This window comes from Rhipicephalus sanguineus, chromosome 6 (genome assembly GCF_013339695.2).
Source record: "Rhipicephalus sanguineus isolate Rsan-2018 chromosome 6, BIME_Rsan_1.4, whole genome shotgun sequence".
Classification (NCBI taxonomy): Eukaryota; Metazoa; Arthropoda; class Arachnida; order Ixodida; family Ixodidae; genus Rhipicephalus; species Rhipicephalus sanguineus.
In genome coordinates this window covers 17,885,181-17,912,458 of record NC_051181.1, presented here as the reverse complement: position 1 = coordinate 17,912,458, position 27,278 = coordinate 17,885,181, and the positions used below count along the sequence as shown (strand labels likewise).

General features: G+C 48.3%; 1 protein-coding gene across 1 annotated transcript in view; it reads right to left on the bottom strand.

Annotated features, from left to right (window-relative positions):
- Positions 1-27,278, bottom strand: part of LOC119395636 (mitochondrial transcription rescue factor 1) — a 74,669-nt gene that overhangs the window by 24,609 nt on the left and 22,782 nt on the right. The gene's annotated exons all lie outside the window — the stretch shown is intronic.

The following is a 27,278-nucleotide window of genomic DNA, read 5'->3' as shown; positions in this document are numbered from 1 at the left end:
TCCGCATCGCGTTAGCGCGCTTCAAATCTCCCGCCTGAAAATACGACTTTCATACGTCACTGCTGCCGTGCCCAACGTTGCCCGCTTTTACTGCGCGGCCGCCGACACTAGTAGCAGCCGAGCGGAAGTAGCGGGACCACAGTAGCAACAACGGCGCTGCGGCAAAGACTTGCTCGGATGGGCACATTCAAAGCCTTCACCAAGTTGCGGTTGGTCTCGTAATCCTCAGTACGAAAGTGCAGCGAGCACACACGCAGAGGTTTTGACTGTTTAGCACACTGGCGCAATGGCATGATACTAAGCCACTTCGAGCGTAAGGGTTCCTTCCGCGGCACCCAGTGAAAAGACACACCGGTTTCCTTGCTGCAGCACTGGCGTTGTGCACCATTCGGGCATCCGGCAATAGCACACGCATGCGGCATTTTGTCGAACTTTCTGTCAGAGCGACTTTCACGAGCGCGCAAAACACGCACGGCAGTACGCGATCCCGAAACTACCACTGAGACGGGCGAGGCGCAGTTCGGCGAAAACGGAACCTTTCAACCACGCGCGCCGTTCCCCATGGCAACGCCACGGAGGTTTTGTTTTCCATGAATCAAGCGGAAACGAACAAACAGCATTTTATTACGTCTTTTGATGCTCGGAATGTTCTTTTTTTACTGCTGCTAGTTTGATTACTAGTGGTTTATTGTAGGCCGACTTCCATACGTCATCGGGATCACTTCGAAAATGTCCCACTCGTGGCACTCATCATGTGATACATTTAGCTTAATTTCTCGGTAAGTAGGGCACTGCTGTTGATAATATTGCTGTTTTAGAAGGTGTCATACATTGAGCTTTCACTCTGACATAAATTGTTATTTGCCTTTAGTGTCCCTTTAAGAGCGGATTATGGCAGTTCGCCGCGATGCTTTCGCGGTCTTGTCACCTTGAAGCAATTTATGTCGTACACAGTATTACGAGCTATTAACGGGGAGAAACGCGATGATGGTGCTCATTTGTAAAAGAAGCGCGTTTGTGAACCGAAGCTACAACAAATAGACAGCCGCTGTACGTTTCGAGATTGCGCGCTGGCTTTCCGAGTCAACCATTTGTAATGTTACTGCAGCGGAGCATGTGGGCTTATTACACCACAGTTTAGATAACGTACCGTGAGTACTAAGTGTTTAATTCAGCTGATTGCGGTACATTTCCCGTCGCGGCTCCCTGTATAAACAGAATTAAGCTGCATGCTTGCACTGAGCGTTTATATTGGCCTTGCATGCGACACGCCGTGATTTATTAGTAGACTGAGGTGTTGCGCTGCTAAGATCGTGGTCGTGGGTTCGATTCACGCATACGGCAGCTGCATTTCGATGGGAGCGAAATGCAGTAACAACGGCGTACTTAGATTTAGGTGCACGTTAAAGAACCCCAGGTGTCCGAAATTAATCCGATGTCCCCCAACACGGCGTGCCTCGTAATAATGACGTGGTTTCGGCACGTAATATAAAGCCTTGCATGCGCGTGAACCGCGGGCAATATACAGTTGCCGCTTTGGAAACGAGCTGAAAAAAGAACCAAGGCGGCAATTAAACTTTCGATGGCTTCGCGAAATCAGACGCGCTTATCATCGGGCACAAATCTCGGCATGATCATAAACATGCGCGATCGCAGTGGGTATTGTATAGTATCAAGGGCGTAGCCAGAAATTTTTTTCGGGGGGGGGGGGGGGGGGGGTCCAACCATAATTTATAATATGTATTATAGGGGTTACTTGGTAACGAACAGATCCGCGCGTGCGAAACTGTCCCGTCTTTGGATCACACCGCGCACTAGAGGAGTGTAGTTACTCGCTACTAGTGCTACGCAGCAGCCCTAACAGTCAGAGCTGTGACCCCCCTATCCCGCGGTTCGCGTAAGTTGCGACCGCGGCGGGTTTCAGGCCAGTGGTAACAGAGACAAGTTCTTTGCCTGACACAGTTTATTGTGCCAAAAGCGCCACCAACGCAACAAAAATACAGATAAAACGAAGCGGCGGAGAAGTTCCGCACGACAACGTGAAAACAACAACAAAATGGGAAGCACACGAGATTTAGAGCGATAAGGTTCGACTCACCTCTCGTGGCTTCGCAGTACGGCCCTGAGGCAGTAAGTTACCTCACAATAGACCGGGCGTTGCGCAGGGGGTGATGGCGTCTGGGTGGCTCCCGACTCGATCCAGCTGTGGTCGTCACCGCTGCTCGAGACGAAAGACAAGGCGGTCCCCAAGGAAGCGGCGTGCGTCCCTTGGGGTCTGGAGAGGAGTCTCTCCAGAAAAGGGCAAGGAGGGAAAACGGGGCATCTCGACTTCGGCCAGGTAGCAGGGCGCGGAGGGCTGCGGGAGCGGCACGTGCCCTCTCCCATGCAACCCCCCTCGCCACTGCGCGTACAAACGTAGCGCGAAGCCGAGGTGCCGCCGCGTTGAAGACAATGGGTTGCGTGTGCAACCCCACAGTATGTTCGCGCGTGCGTTTGTATGTGTGCGTGTGCATACACGCAAGCAAAATTGAAAATTTTCGGGGAGGGTTTGAGACCCCAACCACCACCACCCCTCCTTGGCTGCGCCCCTGTATAGTATGATGCTGACCAAGCGATCTGTCGAAACAACCAGTGACATTCGAATCAGCTGCAGTGAACACGGTGCGTGATCAGGCGTCGATATTATTCGAAATGAAACACGCCTCTGCAAGAAACATGCATGGTCGAAGTGGGCATAAATTATTTTTTTTTGCGCGTATCATTATGCTGTCAAAGGGAGCTCTAAAAAAATCCAAGGGGACAATGAACTTGCGATCCGACGTTGTTATCATTCGATGCAAACCTCGGCAAAAGTGAAACTCCCACGAAACTGAACACTGCGCATTGCGATGCAGCCAGTGACTCAACAGGGCAGATGTAAATTTATGCTCTTCACACTGAGCTCATAATAAAGTTAAAGCCTCACGACAAACTTGGCATCCAAGCAATCGAAAAGTTGTCAATATAGAAAACGCACGCGAAAGCGTGCTGGGTGTTTGCTGACAGTTCCGAGTAGACACGACTGCCGCAACGAAGGTGCGTTTTAGTGGTAACATAATTACAGAACTCGTGCAGTCACCTCCCTATTCATGTCAAAGAAATGTGCCCGTTCAGCATCGGCACGCACGTAGCGCTCGCACAAACAGCATCGTCCTTGACGACTTGCTCGATCCCGAAGAGATGGTCCATCAACCGTCCTCCTCTGGTGAGATTCCCACACCGAAAACGTTTATTCCATCCCTGAGATCTTTCTAAACCTTCAGAGCAAGCGACACGTGAAGCTGCACGTGCAAGGCGAGCAGAGAACAGCGCGTGCAGAACCGGTCAAGTTTGCCCGCCGACGCCAGCGCTTGCCATTCCCCTGACGGCAAAAGCGTACAACTGCAGAGTGGCACGACCCCTCCGCTCCCTTTCGTTCCTATGCATTTGCGGAGCGCGCGCTGTACGTGAAACTCCCCTCGTTCGTCGATGTCACCCCGACAGAAAGGGGGAAGCTATTGCTGCGTCTTAAGCTGTCACAATGGCCATGCAAACACGACGGGGTCGGCTCCACCAGTGCAATTATACCGATTCCCAAACAGATGGCACAAAAAAAGCAGACGACAGGCATGGATGCGAAGCTCACGCTTGAGTAGGCACGACCACGACAACTACGAAAAAAGAAAAAAAAAAAGCATTAGCCGTTGTTGCACGTCCGTTGCTTTTTTTTTTTTTTTTGGCAGATACAGTCAACTAGTTGTTACTGAGTGTGCAGGTACAGCCCGTACAACACGGTGCAGTTTCGATAGTGGCCAAATGCAGCAACTGGCTCTTCCCCCCCCCGGAGATTGCACACAAAAAAAGTTTTTCTGAAAGCTGGGCGCTCGTCATTTCCCTATTAATAATGCTATGTCACGTTGATAGTACGCACGCTGTTCGTGAACTCGGAGTACCGGCTATGAGAACGGCGATAATGCAAGGAAGGACACGCGAGATAGATGTCAATTTTCGTTGCGGGAAAGAAAGAAGTCCAAAAATAGACCATTTATTTTTAGAGTGTTGCGTACCGCACGACAAATCGAATGGTTGCTAGTAAATTAAGGTATCCCAATTGTAATAGTAGTCACAGCGCCAGGGCCGCTTAACCTAAAGCACAAGAAGCGGCCTTACCCATGCATCCAGTAACAAACATAGAGAGTACGTAGTACACACAGCAAGCCAAATGAAACAGGTATATAATTATGAACGAACAGAACATTGTGCTAACTCCACGTCGTAAACAGCGTCGTCCTTCACTTGCGAAATGCACTTCGCGCTAACGAGGACGGCGTCGTCTGCTATCACTTGCTCCGCATTTGCTACATGACTGAGCAGACGCTGATCTCTCACCAAATTGCTGCCACGCGGACAGAAGCGTGTACATCCTAACCGCGCGCGACGCGAAATTCTCGAAAACACGTGCAGAACGCGTGCAGCGTGCGAGCAAAGCAACGCGTTTCCAAGGCAGGTTGAAGGGGACAGCGGCGGGGTCAACACTCGAGTAACGAGTTTTTCTCCCCACATTGACTGACAGAGCCCTAGAGCGCCTCTCACGGCGCGAGTTCTGTAATTATGTTACCGGCAAAACGCACATTCGTTGTGGCAGTCGTGTCTACTCGGAGTTGTCAGCAAACATCCACCACGCTTTCGCGTGCGTTTTCTATTGATAACTTTTCGATTGCTTGGATGCCAAGTTTGTCGTGCGGCTTTAAATTTATTATGAGCTCAGTGTGAAGAGCATAAATTCACATCTGCCCTGTTGAGTTACTGGCTGCATGCAATGCGAAGTGTTCAGTTTCGTGGGAGTTCCACTTTTGCCGAGGTTTGCATCGAATGATAACAACGAGGGACCGCAAGTTTCATGTCACCTTGGATTTTTTTAGAGCTCCCTTTGACAGCATAATGATACGCGCAAAAAAATAAATATTTCATGCCCACTTCGACCATGCATGTTTCTTGCAGAGGCGTGTTTCATTTCGAATAATATCGACGCCTGATCACGCACCGTGTTCACTGCAGCTGATTCGAATGTCACTTTGGTTGTTTCGACAGATCGCTTGGTCAGCATCATACTATACAATACCCACTGGGATCGCGCAAGTTTATGATTATGCCGAGATTTGTGCCCGAAGATAAGCGCTTCTGATTTCGCCAAGCCATATCGAAAGTTTGAATGCCGCCTTGGTTCTTTCTTCAGCTCGTTTCCAAAGCGGCAGCTGTATGGCACCCGCGGCTCACGCGCATTCAAGGCTAGATATTACGTGCCGAAAGCACGACATTAGACAGATTTAGTTGGGCGTCCGCAACAACGTGCGGACGCAGCCTGCCAGCCATTTCCTATGGCAGGCTGCGTCCGTACGTTGTAGCGGACGCTCAACTAAATCTGTCCATTATTACGAGGCACGCCGTGTTGGGGGACTTCGGATTAATTTCGGCCACCTGGGGTTCTTTAAAGTGTACGTAAATCTAAGTACGCCGGTGTTACTGCATTTCGCTCCCATCGAAATGCAGCTGCCGTATGCGTGAATCGAACCCATGACCTCGACCTCAGCAGCGCAACACTTCAGCCTGCTAAGGAATCACGGCGTGTCGCATGCAAGGCCAATATAAACGCTCAGTGCAAACATGCAGCTTAATTCTGTTTACAGTGAGCCGCGACGGGAAATGTACCGCAATCAGGTGAATTAAACACTTAGTACTCACGGTACGTTATCTAAACTGTGGTGTAATAAGCCCTCATGCTCCGCTGCTGTCACATTACAAATGGTTGACTCGGAAAGCCAGCGCGCGATCTCGAAACGTACAGCGGCTGTCTATTTGTTGTAGCTTCGGTTCACAAACCCACTTCCCTTTCAAATGAGCACGATCATCGCGTTTCTCGCCGTTAATAGCTCGTAATACTGTGTACGACAGAAATTGCTTCAAGGGGACAAGACCGCGAAAGCATCGCGGCGAACTGCCGCAATCTACTCTTGACGCCTCTGCTCCTCGCACTGCTTGCATTGGAGACCGTAGAACTTGACGGGCAGTTTTCGCCTGTTCGTCATTTTTAAACTTTTGTGACACTTCACAATGCAGCAGGACTGCATGCCTTCTTTCGAGTAAGACGAAGGATGTCAAAGAAATGTCCCCGTTCAGCATCGTCACGCACGTAGCGCTCGCACAAACAGCATCGTCCTTGACGACCTGCTCGGTCCCGCAAAGGTGGTCGAATCAACCGCCCTCCTCTGGTGAGATTCCCACCGTGAAAACGGTTTTTTCCATCTCTGCGGAAAACGCCGGTTGAGCTCTCGACGGGTGCGGACGCACATCGCATGCGCTCCGCACTTTTTCGAATTTTCCACCGTAAGCCGGATCAGAGACGACTTTTTCTGTGCCGTGACCTTTCTGTCTACCCACCCGGTAGCCTTTCCAGAAAAAGACGGACCTTGGCAGGTGATATTTTCATGGCAATCAGCCCTTTTCACCCGGACGACGCTGTGTCGACGAGTCAAGCGTACCCCTAGGCCTACCGGGCGGCCGAACTCGACGCGGCGGCGCGAGACGCAGACTCGCGTCGCTCTGCCTCACCATGGCCTATGCCGTGGAAGGAAACGACCTTGATCCATCGGAGCTCAACGACGGGTCATGGACACTGGCCCTTGATATGCAGAAAAAAGAGAGACGCCGGACCGGGACTGTATCAAGCCCGATCAACGGAGAGACTACGCTGACAAGTGAGTCGGTGCCAACGCCGAGACGTTAAGCGCGCCCGCCACCGACTGTGCGACGGCAACCCATGCCACCCCTTCCGGAGGACGATTACAAAGTGGTTCTTCGTCCGAATGGAGCCATCAACTTGACTGATGTTGGACCTGCGATAATCGTGGAGGCCATATGTATCGCCGCCAGCATCGACTTTCGGCTGGCACTCAAAGAAGACCAGGTGAGAATTCATCCAATCAAAAATAACATTACAGCAGTCAGCACACCGGACCGCCTACGAGCCGAAGCTTATCGCAAGATCACGCAACTACAGCATGAACGAAACGCCCTCAGCATACCTGTGGCTGCATATGTCCCAGCACCCGACAACTCGGTGAAGGGGGTAATATATAAGGCACACAGCTATGAAGATGACCAGGCCATATATGAGGAAGTTTCGCGCAGGAACCCTGACCTGCCGGTGGTGAGCGCGAGAAGATTAGGTCAAACTAATCATTGCGTGATCACTTTCGCAGGGGAAAAGCTCCCGAAGTATGTCAGATACCTGGCCCTCACCTTCGAAGTTTTTCCTTTCCGAGAGAGACTTGAAGCCTGCTTCAACTGTAGGAAGTTGGGACACCGAACTGACGTTTGTCCCAAACCACGACCACAAGTACCAAGATGCCGGCGATGCGGTGAAGAACACACACCGCCACCCGAGGGAGAAAGACCGACCTGCCCTCCGTCCTGCGTAGTGTGCGGCGGAGGACATCAAACTGGCAGCCGCAATTGCAAATATCGCTTCATAACCAAAAAGTAGCCCGGCAAGCCAGTCGCAGCCGACAATGCAAAGGGGCAGGAAATTGACAAATCAGCTCCAGACAGCATTCCAAGGCAACAAGGTACCACCACCAAGAACAAGACGGCAGCGACCTGGGAATCCAGATCAAAGGAGAACAACGGAGGGGAGTCCCGGAGCCGCTCAGAATCTTTTCCACCCTTGCGAGGTCGGAGCGAGAGCAGAGACCGCTCAGAGTCACGACCACGGAGAGACCACTCGAGCGAGAGCCGAGGGGAGCGATCGACGTCACGACCACGGGGAAACCGCTCGAGTTCATCACACAAGCAAGCGACCTCCAAAGGAAACAAACCTGCACCGCAGCCCCGGCCCAAGTCACCTCAAGACTCGCAGGTGAGAGAGCTGGCGGAGCAGATCAAATTACTTCAGCAACAATTGGCTGCAGCTAATAATGAAATTCGGCAGCTAAAATGTAAACAAAACCTCACTAATATTTCCCAAACTAAAAACGCGAACGAAATCGTGGCCTGCGTTGAACGTAAGGTAACTACTCAAGATGACATGGCCACTGACAGTGTGCGTAACGCAAAACGAAAGGCTGTTAGTCCGATAGAGCCCACTACAGCAAATGAAACAACCGAAGTGTTGGACTCACGAATGACAAACCTTGAAACTATGATGGAAAAAATGATGACTAATATGTCCAACCAGGTAATACAGATTAAACAACTGATAGAGAGCATTACAGCCCTTAGCTCAACAGTGACATCGCTCGTAATTCACACTGGGCTTTCAATTGTACAACAACCCCCCTTAACTCAAGCTGAGTCACACAGCCAGGAAGTTGTCGATGCGCCAGATACAATGACAACCACGACGCGCAACCCGGAAGCTCGACGCGCTGCCGGGGGGCGAATAAGATCACACAGCGCGAGCTCAGCGCGCATGGAACCTCATAGGCGATCGTGATGGCCAACGCACCTATAACAATGTGGCATGGAATTGCAGAAGCTTCGGCCGAAAACGCCGAGCTCTGGAATACACGATTCAAAATTATCCCACTAAACCCGATATTCTGGCCCTCCAGGAAACTTTCACGGCGGCGAAACTCTCCGGTTTCTCCCCTTACAATGAAATGCACCCCCGGGTGCTTCTCCCGTCACGGCACTCATGGTCCATAAGAATCTAACTGCCAATCAAATAGACCTAGATTTCAAAGCAATCTCATATACCTTTGTCGAAATTTTACCAAAACAATGATTAGGACAAACATTATATATTCTAAATGTATATAGCTCCCCGAGAGATAAGACCCAAGCTGTATCGAAACTCTTAGATAAAGCCTATAAATGTGCAAACCGAGCACCACTTGTGGTGCTTGGCGACTTTAATGCTCAGCACTCAGCTTGAGGCTATCTTAAATGTGAAAAGAAAGGCACAAAGCTCTGGGAAACCGCCCAAGACCTCGGCTACACCCTCCTTAACGACCCAGAACGTCCCACCCGTATAGGGAACAGCGTCAGTCGTAACACCTCACCCGACCTAACATTTTTGCAGGGGTTATAAACGAAATAGGCCTAAAGTCATGCATACTCGATGGGACATATTTCGTATCGTTCGAGATAAACGCGAGTCTGCACCGATTACAAGCCTTGAAGAATGGGTGTCCACCCTTGTACAAGATGCAGATAATTCAACCTCAAAGGTAGATGTAGAAGAGGACAGTCCGACTCCGGACGCCAAACTAATCCACTTATGATCCGCGCAGCAATGTTTTCAGAAGACATAACAAAATCCTCCGTAAACGCATTGCACAGCTAGAGCGGGACATTGAGCAATACTCACAACAACTAAGCCAGGAACACTGGCATCAACTTTGCGACCGCCTCAACGGGCAGCTGGGGTGTAAAAATACGTGGTTCTTGCTCAAACTAAAACGGCGTCGCAGAAAAACCTTCAGCGGATTATACGCTCCTTTCCGGGAGCCACAGTGGAGGGCTCTGAAAATTTTTACTATCTGGGGGTTCTTTAACGGGCACCTAAATCTAAGTACATAAGCCTCTAAACATTTTGCCTCCATCAAAATGTGGCCAGGATTTGATCCTGCGACCTCTGGGTTTGCAGTCAAGTGCCATAACCACCTACATAGTTTGTGTTTCAGATGCCCATGGCTATCAGTTTTTTTTTCTAATCATAGGGATAAGAGGTAGGCTAGCATTAAACCACTAATTGAAGGGTGAACTTGTCGGCACAGCAAAACACAAAGAAGAAGCTGAAGTGTGTTGTATGTGTGCCTTTTCTATCCTGGTCTTTACGCTGTTTCCCCTACGACACTAACTGAAGATGGTGTTGGTGCTGAACCTGTTGACTTCACTAACACAGATGCTGATTATGAGGTATTGAGAATGCAAAATAGTACAAATGTGTTTTTTGTTGTATACAGACCACCATCACGTGGTGCAACTTGCTTTCCTTGAAAAGCTTCTCAGTCATGCAATGAGTACAAATAAAACTTGTATTAGGAGGCGACCTCTATATAAGTGTGTATTTACTTTTGCATTTACAATGGGATTTCCAGATTTTAATGTTGGCTTGTGGTTTTCCAAAAACATCTGCATTGATACGAGGGTAGCTAAAGGGGCTTGTTAGCAGGGCTTAAAGTCAGCACCCCCTCCCCCCCCCCTGGCAGGTCAACTGTAGCACTGCGGCACCCATTTGACAAGCACTGGAGTTGATTTTTTTATGTAGTAGTGCTTTGTGGAGGGGAATTATAGCTCTGCAATCTTTTGCAATGCTTTAGTCGCAATTATTCGGTTGATGGGGCATCATCAAAAAAAGAAAGAAACAGGTTTCATCGTACTGCTGGATGCAATTGCCCGGGACGCAGCACACAATGGGTCACCAGTGCTCACCACCATGTTCGACCGAGCTTCTTGGCAGAACACACTTTTCAACGAGGCGCCTGTGCGTGAGGCTACCTGTTCGTCGGTCAGTGAAGGTTCACCTTCGTCTCTTTAGGTCAACAGTCAATCTTCATTTGTTTAGTCGTGCATTACGAGTCTGTTGCAGTGCGAAAGACGCATGTATTTTGCTACTTTTTTTAGGCAAGTACGTGTAACAATAAAATATAGCATTGTCGTGCCTGGGGTTCTCAGTGCAGTGAGCGAACTAATGTTCTGCTTTGCAGCTAGACTTATTCGGTTTGAGTTTGCGTATAGTTATCCTTTGACATCCCAAGTTATTCTTGAAAAATTATTTCTAAAATTCCCTTTTTTTAGTGGTTAATTGGATCGGCACATTGAGCAAACACGCCAAATAGACTCTGAATGACGTATTTCTTTGTGTAGCATTCATAAGCATTCGTTCACTTTGAGACCGTTGGCTTCACTACACTGTGATCATACCAAACAACCTAATTTTGTGGCCTGCGAATGTTGTGACAAAAGTGACTTTTACCCAGAATAACACTTCACACACACACACACATATATATATATATATATATATATATATATATATATATATAATAGGTCGCCGCCCTCTGAGGGCCTCCCTCCTCCAACGAAGGGAGACCTTAAGCCCTGCTTGTTGGTGATTCATGACAAAAAGGTATTTCTGATAACGCAGCAAAACAATTTTACATAACATAAAGATTGATTGATTAATCCATCTGCAACAAATTTTGTGAAGTTGCATTTTAATGAACCATAGGTGAACATTGAATATCTTCATGTACTCACTTGCACGCGGTGAAGTATACTGTGCCTGCGTTGCACTGACTGCGTCTGTATTTCTTAAAGCTGCTGTAGTTCCACAGCGCAAGGCATAAGGCCTGACTCTTGTAAGCTTATTCTTAAAAAAAGCATCGCAAATGCATGCAAGGATTGTAAACGTGCTATTTCAGAGCTGCCATCTATGTTCATGCATCCTTTCATTACTTCTGAATTAAATGCCTCGTCTTTCGTCTTCCCAGTTCTTTCATTCACTTAAGTTTACATGTAGTGTTCAAAATAATTTATAGTAATCAAGGCTGTGCACAGCCATGGCAAATTTGGCCACTGGCTGGCACGCGCAATACAGCCCCGTGCATGTGGGAACGATGCCTTGTTTATAGAAATAGAGAAATATTAAAATTATCTGCAAAGTTGGATTGCGTATGACGAAAACCACGCTTTTCATTGAGAAACCCTTACACAAAACGTTTTGCTCCATACAGTCTTAATTAAGCCGTTGACAGGAGCAATACCCCTTTGCACGCCCACGTAAAATAGCAGCACTTCTTAGAAGCACCGAAGCGTTCTGCGACAACGTGCATGTTACCTGCATGCACGCGCACGCAAAGCTACGAGAACGAACCTTTTCGACAGTACGACCATGAAAGGAAAGGCGAGCAGCTTACAGCGAAACACGACCACGTCATGTGCGATCACATAATGCGCATATGTGCGAGAAATCCCCAGTGAAACAGCCGCGAAAGCTTACGGCATTGCACTCACGATGTTGAAAATGCCAACCTTCATGTTTTCGAGAGTGCATTATGTTAGCTCTGCACGCTAACCAAATCCTTCACGGGCATATATCACGGCCGCCGACCCGTAAGGGAGAAACAAAATGGCGGCCCACCAAATTTAGCAGCGACTAAGCATGGCAACTGGGTTGCCTGCCAAATCTGGCGGCTACGAGCGGCCACACTTTTGGAGATGTCACCACCCTAAAACCGGAAGGGAGGCATGTGTGTATGAAGGCTCCCTAAACAGGCGCACTTAAATGTCGTCGGCCAGCTCGCTCGCTTCTTCTACTATTTGCGCAGGAGAACCTTGCCGTTCCGCTGTCTGCTCGCGCGGTATTTGCTGAAGGGGGGTAGATCTTTCTGCAGCGTAGCAGCGCGTTCATCATGGGCCGCTTTTCTTGCTATCGCATTCATTGCTTCGCCTTTGCGGCGAAACTGTGACTTTTTTTCTGCAGTGCCGACAACCGTCGTGAAGAACCATCAAGCATCTACCAGCTTTTGCTAGGGATCGGTCGTGAGGTTCGGGGTCAAAAAGTGGTCATAGAAAGGGCAAGTCGTCGCAACTGCTGCGCCCAGGTCCTACAAAGTTCAAACTGAGGATCGTCGGCTGTTCAGGCGCAACAGCGTCATCTTCTGCAAACCGGTGAGAGGTGTGCGGTAGACATCAGCGACGACAGTTCTTCCGAGTGTGAGCAAGATCTCACCCCGGCTCATCAGCTCCAGAAGTCTCGCCAGCTGCCCCAGCACGGTCACCGGGCCGCTCGCCTCGGCAACAGTCCACCACGGGCAGCGTAGCACCCGCATGTGCTGCGCGCCTCGAGTCGCCAACTTCTCCAGGTTGGACACTGGGCACAAGAAGGTCTGCTCGTACAGTCAAGCCTTCGCAGAGACTCCATTATTATGATGCTGCTTTAAATCAAATGCCCCGAACTGTTGTTACTTTCATTACCCCCCAGGGGATGTATCGGACATGTGCTGACCGCGTTATCGTGACAGCGTGTTGACTGTGTTATCGTGTTGTGGCGGTGGTACCATGATCTGTGCGGTTATCACTGAGACTGCCCCGCCCCCATCACCTACATAAAGACGTGTTAATAAATCCTGCCATTCTTCCTGTTCCCGTCAACATGTAGTTGCCTCTGTCCTTTGTCAGACATGCGACGCGTTACAGGATGCTCCACGGGCGTACCGATCACAATAAGCATCACCCGATACAATTTCTTGTTTTGCACCCCCCCCCCCCCGGAGCACATAGGAGCAGCTGCTTGCACACTGCTAAAGACTTCTACGAGATTTCGAACACTTAGACTGACCAGTCCAAATAGTGCTGGAATGCTCTAAACTAAATACAAAAAGCAATAACTAAATTTGTATCTTCTCAGTTGAAATGAGAACGACCAACCTATTCGCAGAGCTTTCATTTGAAATTGAGGAAGCTGCCTAGACCTTGGCCATATTTTCGGAAAGCCCAGTTTTTCTTCACAATACAGAAGAGCTATCCCAAGTTTACAACATGCGAGTTATCGTAAGGTCAATCTGCACGACAGATTATCGTCTCAAAATCATGAACGCACTCTCTTCTTCACTCCCAGAATGTCCAGCCAGGGAGAGGCACAAAGTGAAGGAGAGATATGAGGGTGAGGAGGAGGGGCGAAGAAAGAGAGAAAGATGATGGTATGTGGATTTTAATGGCACAAGGGCCATACCTGGCCAAAGAGCGCCAAGAAGTGTTGTTTAATTTCAACGAGACATTAAAATATTCATGGTAGATGAACTACGGCTGTATAGTGGCCTAAAATCATTCACAAAGGAGTGTGTAAAAGCTAACAAAATTATGGCAGCGGTTGATGAAATGTGCTATGTTCAGAAGCATTGGTTCTGAAGGGGTGAGAAACTAATACCCCTGTCACACAGGGCAACTTAAGTGCACTTTGAAGGAGTGCACTTCGCCGCTAGTGTCATTTGCACGCTGTCACACAGGAACGCTTAGTGACACTCGCTACAAAGTACACTTGCCGGCAAGTGCATTCGCCAAACTCACTTCGCTGCGACGGAGTGTCTAGCCTCGGTAGCAGTGGCTTGCAAATAAATACGCTAATGGAAAACGCGGCGATCATGGTATTTTTAAACCATCGCTCTCGTTAATAGGAATACTGCCATGTATTCAAACAAATCATACTACAACAAAAAACCTCGCTACTCTCGCCCTCGGGCAGTTTGCGGTCACGTCCGCTAGGGGTATGCGGGAGCACATGCCGTGCAATGGCCGCGTCCGTCGCGTTGTTCACTTCCTTCCACATGTGTAGGTCAGTCATTCTTTAGTCATTTGCGATGGCGTGTGCCACGGGTGCCACTTCCACGAAGACAACGTGGTCCGACGAAGAGACACGGGCGCTCATACGCCTTGGGAGGAGCAAATGAGTGCTGCCAAAACACGCTCCAAACGCCCAGTCACCACTACACGCCCATTCTGCACATGAGTCCGCCATTTTTGTTTTCGATTCGTCTTTGATATGACACTGTCTTGTCTCGGCTCGCAATGACCAATGATGTTTTGCGGTTGTAGTATTTACTTCATTTGCGCACAAAGTTTATTGTAAATTGTGTTCATGCCTATAATACACTATTAAATAGCGAGCATTGCCAAAAATAACAAATATACGTGGTGCTACTAAACCACCAATTGCCACTGCCATCATTTCCAAAGCACACTTCTCTTTCTCGTGTAGCAGCGCGCCGCCAAAGTGACACTCTGCAAGCGTAAGTGCACTCGCTCAAAATGACACTAAATTTGCCAGTGTGACCGGGGTATAAAAATAGGCCTGGCACAGTAGCACCATCACCTAATCAAAGCCCTTGCACTGAAGGGTGGACAGGCATGTGCTATCTTAGGACAACATCGCAGCAGTGGCCTCAAGAGCAAGGCAGTGCTATGAGTTTCTAGGGCCGATAACTCACAACGAACAGGTATCATTAAGAAAACTTAAAACAGACTGTGTGTCAATTCCTAAAAACATTGCCGGGTGCAGTCGTACCTGGTGTTGGTATACCATAGGAAAGTGCTTTTTTCTGAGAGCCTCCATCTGCCGACACTCCAGGAGAACGGTCTCCCGGAGTGTACCAGTTAGCATAAAATTATGGGTACCAAACGTGTGCCCCCCCAAAAAAACACAATTGCATAATTAGTTGGTTGCACAACAGGACAGTTGAGCTTAAAACGTTATGAAAATGAGAATGATGAACAATGGACATGATTGATCCTGGAAGATTGCTCCAGTCCTGTAAGGTTCGAGGAATGAATGACTAATTACATGTGTTCGTTGAGCATCGTATGACTCCCACCTATTGGGGATGATCAGAACGAGAGGAGATGTATGATGGAGGGACAATAAGGTTGTTTAGAGAGTCTGTAAATATCACTGCCCTCTGGAGCTTTGTTTTCATAATGTGCTCCACAGCCGACATTACGGCATAGGCCTCTGCTGTGAAAATACTTGTGTCTGAATGAAGTAATCAGATTCTGAAATTGATGAACCCACAGCTGCATAGGAGACGCCGGCATGTGACCTTGATGCGTCCGTGTAATATTCTGTGCAGGAGTACTTACTCTTAAGCTCTAAAAAGTGTGTTCGAATGTGGATGTCTGGGAGGCGCTTAGTGAGTTCGACAAATGATGTGTTACATTCCACAATCTGCCACTGCAAGGGTGGTTGCGGTGTTACTGGAGCCATTAGCTGATAGTTGAAAAGTGGTACGCCCATTTCCTGGCCGCGTTTCCTCACACGAAGTGAGAAGTATTCTCTTAATGAAGGTCTATTTTGAAAGAGAGTGGAACATGAGGTATCGTTAACGGTTGAGTAGCAAGGATGTGCATTATTTGAATTTACTTTAAGAAAATATATAAAGCTGGTGTACGATCTCTGCAAATGCAGGGACCCTCCATTGGACTCTGCATAAAGGCTCGGTACTGGACTTGTCTGGAATGCACTCGTGGAGATGCGGATACCCAAGTGATGCACAGGATCCAAAATTTTCAGGGCACTTGGCGTAGCGGAGTCATACACCACAGCACAGTCTAAGCGCATTTTTACGAGGCTTCTGTACTGGTTCAATAGGCACTTTCTGTCACTGCCCCATGTTGTGTGCGACAAGATTAAGGTATTTAATGTGGGAAATGAATGTCAACTTTGAATCAAGAATAATGCCTAAGAACTTATGTTCTTTGCTTACAATTCGATATTAGGAACAGGGGACAAGGCATCGTTTCCTTGAATGTAGGCTTTCAAGCGGATTCAGATTAAATCCATTTTTGGTCACCCATTTTAACACCCTCTTCAGACCAAGCTGCACTTGTCTCTCACAGATTGCGAAGTTGCACAACCTGAACCCTATTTGCACATCGTCAACATATACAGAATAAAACATGGTACTTGGAATTGATGAGCGCAATGAGTTCATTTTGACAATAAAAAGGGTACAGCTAAGTACACCACCTTGCGGTACCCCCGTTTCCTGAATAAATGGCCTGGACAGAACACTCCCAATACAGACCCAGAATGTTTGCTCAGATAAGTAGCACTTTATGATCTTCAACATGTTACCATGGATGCCCATGTCTGACAGATCTCTGAAGATGCCGTAACGCCATGTGGTATCGTATGCTTTTTCCATGTTGAGGAATACTGAAAGACCATATTTGTAAATAAACGTGTCGCGAATGTATGCTACAATGCGTACGAGATAGTCTACAGTAGACTGACCATCTCTAAAACCACACGTATAAGGATCAAACAGTTTGTTTGATTCAACAAAATGCTAAAGTCTTCTGTTTATCATTTTCTCGAACAGCTTACCAAGCAGCTTGTAACGGCTATTGGACATCAACTTGCAACTGAAGAGGGGTCCTTGCCTCCCTTTAAAACAGGAACAACAATAGCCTCTCTCCATGTGGACGGAAGGTACCCGGCAGACCAGATAGCATTATACAAGGCAAGTAAAGTGATTTCTGTGTTGTCATGAAGGTGCTTGAGCATATCGTACAGAATTTTGTCGGGTCCCGGTGCTGTGCTTTGGCATGAGTTCAAGGCCCCCCAAAGCTCAGCAATATTAAAAGGAGAGTTGTATCATTCGTTTGTCCTAGACTTACACTCGGGTGTTTTGCATTCCACCATTTCCTTGTATTTTAAGAAAGATTTTTAGTAGTGCGCGGAACTTGAGACCCGCTCAAAGTGCTCGCCAAGGGTGTTGGCCCGCAGAAGGACTTGTTCTTGGGCTACTTGGTGCTTGCTAATAGACATAGCGCCAAGTAGACATAGGTTTGTGGTTCTGTGCGTTCGTTTTGTCTTTTCGCGCTACATGATGTCTATTAGTGTTGGCCTGTTCCTTCAATGTGTCTCCTTCATTCACCAAGGGCAAGGGATAGACTTGCTGGCCCTTGAAGGGACACTAAAAGCAAATAAAAATTTGTCAGAGTTAAAGGTGAATGTTTGAGATTGTCGATAACGTCATAATTAACAATAGAAGTGCTCTAGTAATCGAGAAATTAAGGTAAATGTAGGACACTACATGTCTCGAGTACAAATTATCACTAGTATTCAAGCTACATATGATAAAAAACAGAATATTTCGAGCACTGCAAGACGTAATAAAATGTGCATGTTGAACTTGGTTACAGCACAACACTGGATAAGGCCAAAAGGAGGACATGACCAACACTGTGCTTTCCTTCTTTTTGTCCTTGTCCAGTGTTGCACTGTAACCGAGTTCAAGATGAATCCCAACCAACTGGCTCAACTTGCCGTCTTGCTGTAATAAAATGCTGCTTGTGCATTTCTGTTTGATTCATGGAAAAAAGAACTTGACATATCTGAACTGTTTAGTACAGAATTATCAAGACGGTACAAGAAGAAGGAACAACACAAACAGGCGCTAATGAAGCACCTGTGTACGTGTTATCCCTTCGTTTTCTCTTGTCTTGATAAATCTGCACAAAACAATTCAGATATATGTCATACTAACAAGGCCAGAAGTCAGCCCTTGCTAAATTCATTTCCAGTACAAAGGGCCGCTTTCTATTTGTTCATATAGCGCCTGTGTACGTGTTATCCCTTTGTTTTCTCTTGTCTTGATAAATCTGCACAAAACAATTCAGTTATGTCGTACTAACAAGACCAGAAGTCAGCCCTTGCTGGAGAATGGTGCGGGTTGTGCAAAAGTTCCATTTTCGCAGGGGTGCACTGCACTTGCGCGGTCGCGTCTAAGTGGTAGTTTCGTTATCGCGTACTGCTGCGTATGCCTTACACGCTCGTGAGTCACTCTAAAAGAAAGTTCGACATAATGCTGTGTCCATGTGATGTTGTGTAAGTGCCTTTCAGAGCAGAAACTGCAGCGTTGGCTGCCAAGCAGTAAAGGCGGGCAATGTTGGGCAGCAAATGCTATGTCAGGAGGCCTTTTCAGGTGCGCGATTTGAAGTGGGCTAACGCTGTGCGGAACACTAAAATGTGATTTTCATTAAAAATAAGCATTTCCTTGGCATGAAACAACCACTACGAGGTTCTTGAAACGCTATTTCAACAACCAAAGCCGACTTAACATTTGCCCTTAGCATCCCTTTAAGCCTTCTGAAGCCACTCCAAGCGTTCTTGTCTTGGGTGCAGGAATGCCGGAAAGGAACCTGACCAAACTCTCTTCTTGCCTGACGTTGTATTTACCTGCCTAGTGATTTCACATTTTTAAATTCCACGAGGTTTTCTGAATTCCGATATCAGCGCAGGATACCCCATGCTTTATTCTGTTTCTTATGCGCATCCCTGCAGTCTTCGTTCCACCAAGGAACACGTCTTCCACATGAGTGACAATTTGTTTGCAGTACATATAAGGCTTTCTGCGGCATCAACAATAAAAGCAGTGAAAAATGCTACAGCCTCATCAATGTTAACACTAGTTATAAAATCATGAGATAAACGTGTTGATTCTTTAATATGCTCCCATTCAGCGGATGCTATTTTCCATCTGGGGATACGGGGGGCTTAGTCATTCAGCTTAGTGTTGCAGGAAAGTGATCGCTATCATAAGTATTCTTGATCACATTCCACTCTAACTCGGTGAAAAGAAAAGGAGAGCCAAGCACTAAGTCTATCGATGAATATGTGTTGTTGTGTACACTGTAATAAGTGGGCTCCCGTTTTTTAAAGAGGCATGCTCCAGAACCAGAACACAGGAGAAATTGTTCTAGTAGTCGGCCTCTTGCATCGCAGCGGGTGTCTCCCCACAGAGTGTTGTGAGCATTAGAATGTAGGGTGCGGGGAGCTGACCAATGAGATGATGGAAATCTGTACGATTAAGTTTATAGTTTGGTGGTACATTATATGGAAGCACACAGTGACTGATTTCTTAAACAGGGCAACGCGGACTGCCAGTGCTTCGAGTGCCATCTGAAGGACAAGAGGTTGGCAAGGCACACATTTGTCTACAATATAATTGCTAACCACCAGACGAAGCAGCTGCCTCGTCACAGTCATTGAGAAACATAGCATATATTGCCGCAGAAAATTTGTTTATGAGGACTTCAAATGTGTCTCTTGGACACACAGCACCTTGGGGATTATATTTATGTCGTAATTCTTTAACGTCATCAAGATTGCGCAGTATAATATTTGCGTAGCCATGTTGTGTTTTGTGCTGTGTGTACAAACAAAAAAAGCCTTAGCTTACACGGCTTTTTCGGGCCCCGTAATGCAGGCTTCTTCCTTTTTGGCGCGCTCCATTGCACCGCACTGTTCCTTAGGCGTATGAGGCGCCGATAAGCTTTGCGTTGTGTCCATCGCTTCGGCAGAGGCGCTGGATGCCAGCTCGTGATTTATGTGTACGAGTGCGGCAGTCTTAGGGCTCTCCGCCTAAGCAGAAGGCCCGGGGTCTACAGACAGGGAGGCCTGCATGCCCTTTGGCAGCGGAGAAGAACTGGCTGCTTCCACTGAAGGGGTGGATGATGCCGTGGGGGCAGAAGTTGCTTGCTGACTGCTGTGCATCAACCACGCAGCTGCAAAAGGCCGTTGCGGCGTCACCCCCACACGCTGCATCGGCATAAGATGGTGTGACAAACGAAAAACGCTTTGGCACTTCATTAAAGGAGATTTTTCTTTTACCTGTAGTGTTATGGTGTCATGAACTTGAAAACGGGGTATCAGCGAATGCACAGAAACATGTACACAAGAAGAAAACATTACACACGGACGAACGCTGGACTTTCAACTGTGCTTTACTGGAAATTGCATCGCCGCACAGGAATTCTCACGCATGCGCATTGCCATCACTTCCCATGACACGTGACACTTACAACTTCCTTCCCATGACACGTGACACTTCCAACTTATTTTTGAGCTAAGTAGGCACACTCTTTTGACGTCCGAGACAAGGGCGTATCACTGACACAATTGTGTGGAACATGTGTGGAACAGCGTGGAACATGGCAGCGAGTGTTCCACACTCGCCGCCATGGCTTCGACTGGCGCTGACTAACACTCCTAGGTTTAAATGAACATATATACCCTATAAAAGTGGACGGGAGGATGACCGCCGCCGTAGCTGAGTGGTAGAGCATCGGACGCGTTATTCGAAGGTCGCAGGTTCGGTCCCTGCCGGCAGCAAGTTATCTTTTCGTCCACTTTACTTCACACTTTATCCTAATTACAACCAATACCATTCCCTATACTTTCCTGGCATTATTGTCTGTTAGTTCTCATTAATATTGTGTCTAACTAAGAAACGAACCCTCAAGAAGTCATCGTCTTTTCTTCATACCAATTTTGGTATATATCAAGTTAATGAAACAGCCGCAAGAGCACCAAGGCCGTGGCATGTAAATCATGCCTTTCGTGACATGCATGTCATGATTTTCATGTTATGACCTATTATTTATTTTCATCATACAGTCATGTTGTGCCATACCAATTTGGTATATGTCCCACTAAAGAAACGGCCAGGAGAACACAAAGTCGTAGGCGGCTAGACAGACAGACAGATAGACAGACAGACAGACAGACAGAGAGACAGATAGGTAGATACGCTCCAAGTCGCAGAAGTTCGCTAAGAAATGCTTCGCATTTAATATGTTACTCGTTACGCTAAAGAAAAAGGAAAGCGTTACCGCCCTACTTTACCCATGAAAAAAGACGCATTACCCTTACAGTTACTGAAAAAAAGTAACAGACGTTACTCCTGCCATTACTCCATGATCAGAAATTTTATTCAGTGCATCTTCGCTGCAGGAACCCACAGTAACAATTTTATAAGGCTCGTATTTATATTTCACATCACAATGTGGTGGAAGTTACATCGGTGAGACAGGTAACTTCCACCACAGTATGATGATGTAAGAAAGGTTTTACCGAATGTGCTGGCTGAGCATGCAGAAGCAACTGGCGACGAAATAGACTGAGATAGGGCAAAAATAACGGAGAGAGAAAAGAACTGGACTTCTCAGCTTTACCTTCTTGAATCTCTGACAATCCAGACCACGGCACACACGCTTAAACATAGTAGCAGCAACTTCCCACATGTGTACACATGTTGCTACGTCATATTTTAAAACATAACTGGACTGTCTTGCGCATTCATTTTTCGTTGTGAGCAAGGCTCCCATGCAGGAGCTGAAACATCTTGCTTTGATGTCAACATTTATGATCGGTGTCCCCATGGGCTTGAAATAACAAAAGAAAGACAGGTGACAGCAGCATCATGCTCTTGCAAAGCAGGGTAGGGGTAAAAGTGAAAGCTCATGCCTGGCTCCTTCGTGTACGTAGCGCACTGTGGCATGATGCAGAAATTTAAAGTACCATGCCGTCGGTAACATTTACTGCACTTTTCCGAATTGTGTAGCCTCTAGGGCTCCGCACACATAAAGTGAGAGCAAAACGGCACTGTTCAAAAGGGAAAACGCGAAATTGCAGTTAAAAACAACGCATTAAACAGCCCGCTTCCCTTCGCCAGAGCGAGGTGAGGTCACGTGATCCAACCCTGCACGTCACAGCCATTGCAGCGCCTGCATCTCCAGTGGTCGGCCTCGTGCCCAATAAGAGAATACGGCCGCTCCCGGGAGAGATGCCCTTTCCGCACAGTCTCTTCGCGTTGAGAGCGCAGCACGTAGATGCCGAGATAGCGTGCGTGCCAGCGATCGCGACCATGCCCTTAAAATCAAAGTTCAAAGTTGCTGCTCGAGTGACCTCCAACACCGCCCCCCCCCCCCTTGAGTTTTTTTCATGCTCGCTCAAGAAGGGTCTCGCTCAAGAAGGATCTCTTCTTCCGCAGCGTTTGTCGCCCCCCGTTCCCGTGCTTTCACTTGCGGTAGAACATAGGATGTGCGGGGGCATGTTATCAATTTGGACTTTATAAGGGACATGACAATGACAAAAAAAAACCCGTCGAGTGTCCACGTAATTGCTAGCGCAACAAAAGTATTTGTACACACAAACAATTTTATTTCACTTTAACCCGCATAATTGCCGTAAAAAATTGCGAGTGTGTACGCTAAGGTGTTCAAGGTCAGCCTCACTCGCTCAGGAATTAATAAGCGGAAACGTAGTCGTAGTTGCAGATAGGAAGAAAGAAAACTAATTGTGAAAACGAAGTTTACAAACAGTGTGAGAGTACTGCATGTACAACTTGCTGAACGTGAGCAGCATCTGCATTTCAAAGCTGTCATCGGACAGCTTGCCTGGCTTGTACAGTCGAACAGGGATATATATAACTCAAAGGGGATCGCGAACTAGTTCAATATATGAAAAATTCGATATAAAAAATTCACCATCTCCTACTAAAGGGAACCATGTGGGGATGCGAAGGAGCGCACGGGTCGACTTAAAGTTCCGTTCATCACGGGCACCTTGTCCGATGTTAACGCGTCCTTGCAAATGGAGCACACAATTGTATTCACTGTAGTTGCTGTTACTCGTCCCGAACTCTTGTTGGAGTGCGCCACGCGGGTTCATCGCGCATCTGCAGAATCTCGTTCCTTGACGCCATCACAGGATTGCTTAGAGAGTGTAAGGGGGAGAGGCCACAGCGTCTTACCCAGCCCCTTACACAGGCCCGAACGCACTAGCGCGTGCCAGCACACGTGGTTTTGTCTGCGTTACACCAAGCTAGGACAGCATACGGCAGCCCGGGCCCCCAAAGTGCTCTGCACGTATCATCATCAAGGCGGTCGAAGAACAAGACGAAGAAGGCTTCTCCTTGGCGTGAGCGCGCGCTCAATACGTTACAAATCGCTATGGTAGGATTTAGAAAGCGGACGATCGCCAAAGGAACTACGGACAAAGCCCAGCACAAAAGCTGCTTGGCATCTAAAAAAAAAAAGGTCCCGAGACCTTACCAGTGGCGGACGATCACCTACAATCGGCGCATTCAAGAATGACAACTAATTCCGCACACACGATGCAAAAGAATGTTTTATTTGCATGAAAAAAATTGCTTATCTTGGCCTGCTTCTTTGTCTTCGAAATGAAGTTGAAGACGCTGGCCTCGATCTTATCGAGGCTGTCCAGGTGCGACAGCCCGGTTCCCTCCATGTCGCCGCAGCAACAGCGAATCAAGCTGAACGCTGCCGCCACTTCAGCGGCAGAGTACGCGCGTGCAGCCGCCGCCTCGTCCGGACGATCTTTGTCGCCACTTGAGCTGTCAGCACGGGCATCCTGGGTCCCTGCGACCGCAGCTACAATGTCCGCAACAGCCTGAACGGGCATCCTGGGTCCCTGCGACCGCAGCTACAATGTCCGCAACAGCCTGAACATTGCAATCTGCTTCCACGAAATTGTCCGCAGACATTTCGGGTGGTACGGTAGCCGTGAAGAGGGACGACAACTTGCGAAACACGTCTATGCGCTCATCGTCGCAGTCTTCACCGGTTTCCGCAAGTTCTGCCGTCACGAAGCCTGCCTTTAGGAAGCAGTTGGCCACAGTGTCGGTGTTCACGTCTTGCCAGGTGCCCGTCATCATTTGAATGGCACCGAGCAAGTCAACCTTCAGCTCGGTGCCCATGCATAGAGTGCCTGTTCAAGAACCAGGCACAGTGCCTGTTCTACTTTCCCATGGGCAGGAGGGCGCACACGACAGGCTCCTGACGTTCACTGCTCTGCTGCCTTTGCCTTGATATCTGCCTTGTTCTTCAACAAAGTGCTCAGTGTGCTCCGTGGTATCCCGATGTCGTCCGCCACCGCCGAATTTCCTCGAAAAGTCAAGGTTCTTGCGCTTCTTGACGCTGCCATTGCTACACGAGAAGTCGAAAATTCAAGCAGTCCGCAGCGCCATTGCACAGCTCGCACAACACGCACGCAAAAGAGGAATGCGGTCGTATGCGACAACTACGGAAGTGGACTCCGCCAACAAAGCGCTCGCGATCTGTCGCGATGGCGGCGATGGTTACCCGGGCGCCTGGGCTACCTGCGAGGGCAGCAGCAATGTACGAAAGGAGCGAGCTGTGGTTGGCTAAGCAAATACGAAAGGCGCGGGCTGTGGTTGGCTGATCAAAACTCACAAAACACCAACAATAAAAGGAAAGGCGAAAGGAGGAGGCCGCCGGCTACTTCGTTCCTGTTCTCCGAGCCGACGGTAACGCGGAGAAAGCATGACAAAGAGAGAGGGAGAAAAAAAGAAAAGGCGTTCTGCAAGTTGGAGAATGCGCCCAACAGGAGTACAGTCTGAGCCCTCTCACCCTCACGTTTTTCGAGCGTATCGGGTCTCAAAGGAGGCGCGGTGCCGCGGAGGTCACGGGGCGCAGCGAGTGCCAACACACGCCTTCCAGCTTACGCGGTGTTCAATATATCCAATAGCGGGTAAAAATACCGTTCAATATAAACGTGCGAATTTCTATACTTTTACAGAGGATTTTAAGGGGATAATTTACGAGTTCGATAACAGTCGAGCCCGACTCTATCGAACCCGTTTATATCAAATTATCCCGTATATCGAACAATTTCTAAACACGGTAAATTTACATTGAGAATATATAGCAAAAGTTACTGTTACATTGAACGAAAATAGCAACGACAACCGATATATCAAACTCCATGTGCCTCAGAAGTGCCCCAGCAAGTTGGCTTTCCCTCGCAGTGGCGGGGAAAACTGCCGGCGCCAGCCTAGAAAAAGTGGTTTAGACCCGGTTGTGCACGAGCGAACACCCCCCTGCACGAAATGATCCTGGCCCGCTCGCAGCGCTTACAGCCAATCAGAGGCCGTCGTGCTTTCTCCAAGGCGCGGAGGCAGTAGAAGTGAGCGCAATTTTTTCTTCTTTTATGCTTGTGTGCCTGCTGCTGCCTGTTTTCCTCGAGTCCTCATTCAGCGTGGTCCGTGCTGGTGGTGTTGCCTGTTGGTGCTCTGTGAACTTTATTGGCGCGCTGTCGTCATGGCTTGTGCAAAGAGGCAGAATTTGCCGTTCGCCGCGAAACTCGAAATCATAAATCGGGTCGAGCGCGGTGAAAAGAAGTCCGACGTCGCCGCCACGTACAAAATTCCAAAGAGCACCTTGAGTACTATCCTGAAGAACAAGGCAGACATCAGGGCCAAGTCAGACAAAAGGCCAGGTGCCCGTGGCGCCCGACGTGTGCGCACTGCTGTGTACGAAGATGTTGAAGCGGCCGTTTACAAGTGGTTTGTGGACCTTCGGTCGCGAAACATCCCGGTGTCTGGCCCTATGATCGATCAGAAAGCCAAGGACCTTGCTTTCCTGCTTGGCAGGAACGATTTCCAAGGCGGTTCAGGCTGGCTCCAACGGTTCAAAGAACAGCACGACATCGTTGGCAAAGCTGTTACAGGTGAAAGCAGAACGGCGGACCTGGACAGCGTAGACAAATGGCTCGAGAAAAACTGGCGAGATATCGCAGCGAGATATCAAGCCCAAGATATCTTCAATGCGGATGAAACCGCTCTATTTTGGCAAATGTTGGCAAACAAGACACTTGCGTGTCGTGGCGACAAGACTTGCGGCGGCAAGGCAAACAAAGCTCGTGTGTCCGTGCTGTTGGCAGCTAATTTAGACGGATCGAAAAAGCTTCGACCTCTGGTTATCGGGAAAAGCACAGCACCGCGGTGTTTTCGAAATGCGCTGTCGCTTCCAGTTACCTACCGAGCAAACTCAAAAGCGTGGATGACCGGGGAGCTTTTCGGCAGGTGGCTATCGTCGTGGAATGATGATTTGGTAGGCGAAAATCGCAAGGTGTGCCTGCTCGTGGACAATTGTTCATCGCACCACTGCAGTACGACCTTCAGCAACATCGAGCTGCGTTTTTTGCCCCCAAACACTACGTCTGTACTGCAACCACTGGATCGAGGCGTTATACGCGCACTGAAAGCCGGCTATCGGAAGCACCTGGTGGAGAGGCTGCTGCAGAACCTTCGTGTCGGCAGGGAGCTTAAGATCGACTTGCTCGGAGCTCTTTCTATGTTAAGTAGATCGTGGGCAGATGTCACGAAGGAGACGATCCAGAACTGCTTTAGGCATGCCGGCTTCCACATGCCTGGTGATGACACCCCAAATTCCGATGACAGCACTGAAGACACCGCAGGTGTTTCCGCCGAAGTTTGGAGCGAGCTGGCAGAGTTCCCGGGAGCTATCGACGGATCGACATTCGACGAGTTCGTCAGTGCAGACTATATCGCCATCATGGGTGAGCTACAAGATGAGGACTACGTTGCAGACATCGTGCCGACCACGAGCCAAAGCGACAGCAATAAGGAAATTGACGATGGCCCGTTGCCTACATCCTGCGAAGTGATCAGTGCACTTGCGTTGGTCCGACGCTATTGCGTGAATGTGGAAGGTTGCGGCCTCAGCTGCTCCGACTCGTTGGACAACGTGGAGGCGTGCGTGCTGTTACAGGCAGTGAAGTCGTTGACACAGAAGAAAATCCCGGACTATTTTGTTCCAAAGTAGGGCACGCAAGTAAGCCACCATATTAATAAAGTACTCTTCTTATTGTTATGTGCCTTTGTGTCAAAATCCTATAGCGGGCCTATATCGAATTACGCCATATATCGAACTAATAAACGTTTTTTGGCGAGTTCGATATACCCGGGTTCGACTGTAGCTGAAAATTCGATATATGTGAGTTCGATATATCCGTGTTCGACTGTATTGTATTGCATTCTTGTACTGACTCAGTAAGAGGTGGTGTACACACGGAAGTTTTACTTAGGCCCACACAGCACGATGTCATGCGGCACCAAAGGTACCGAGAC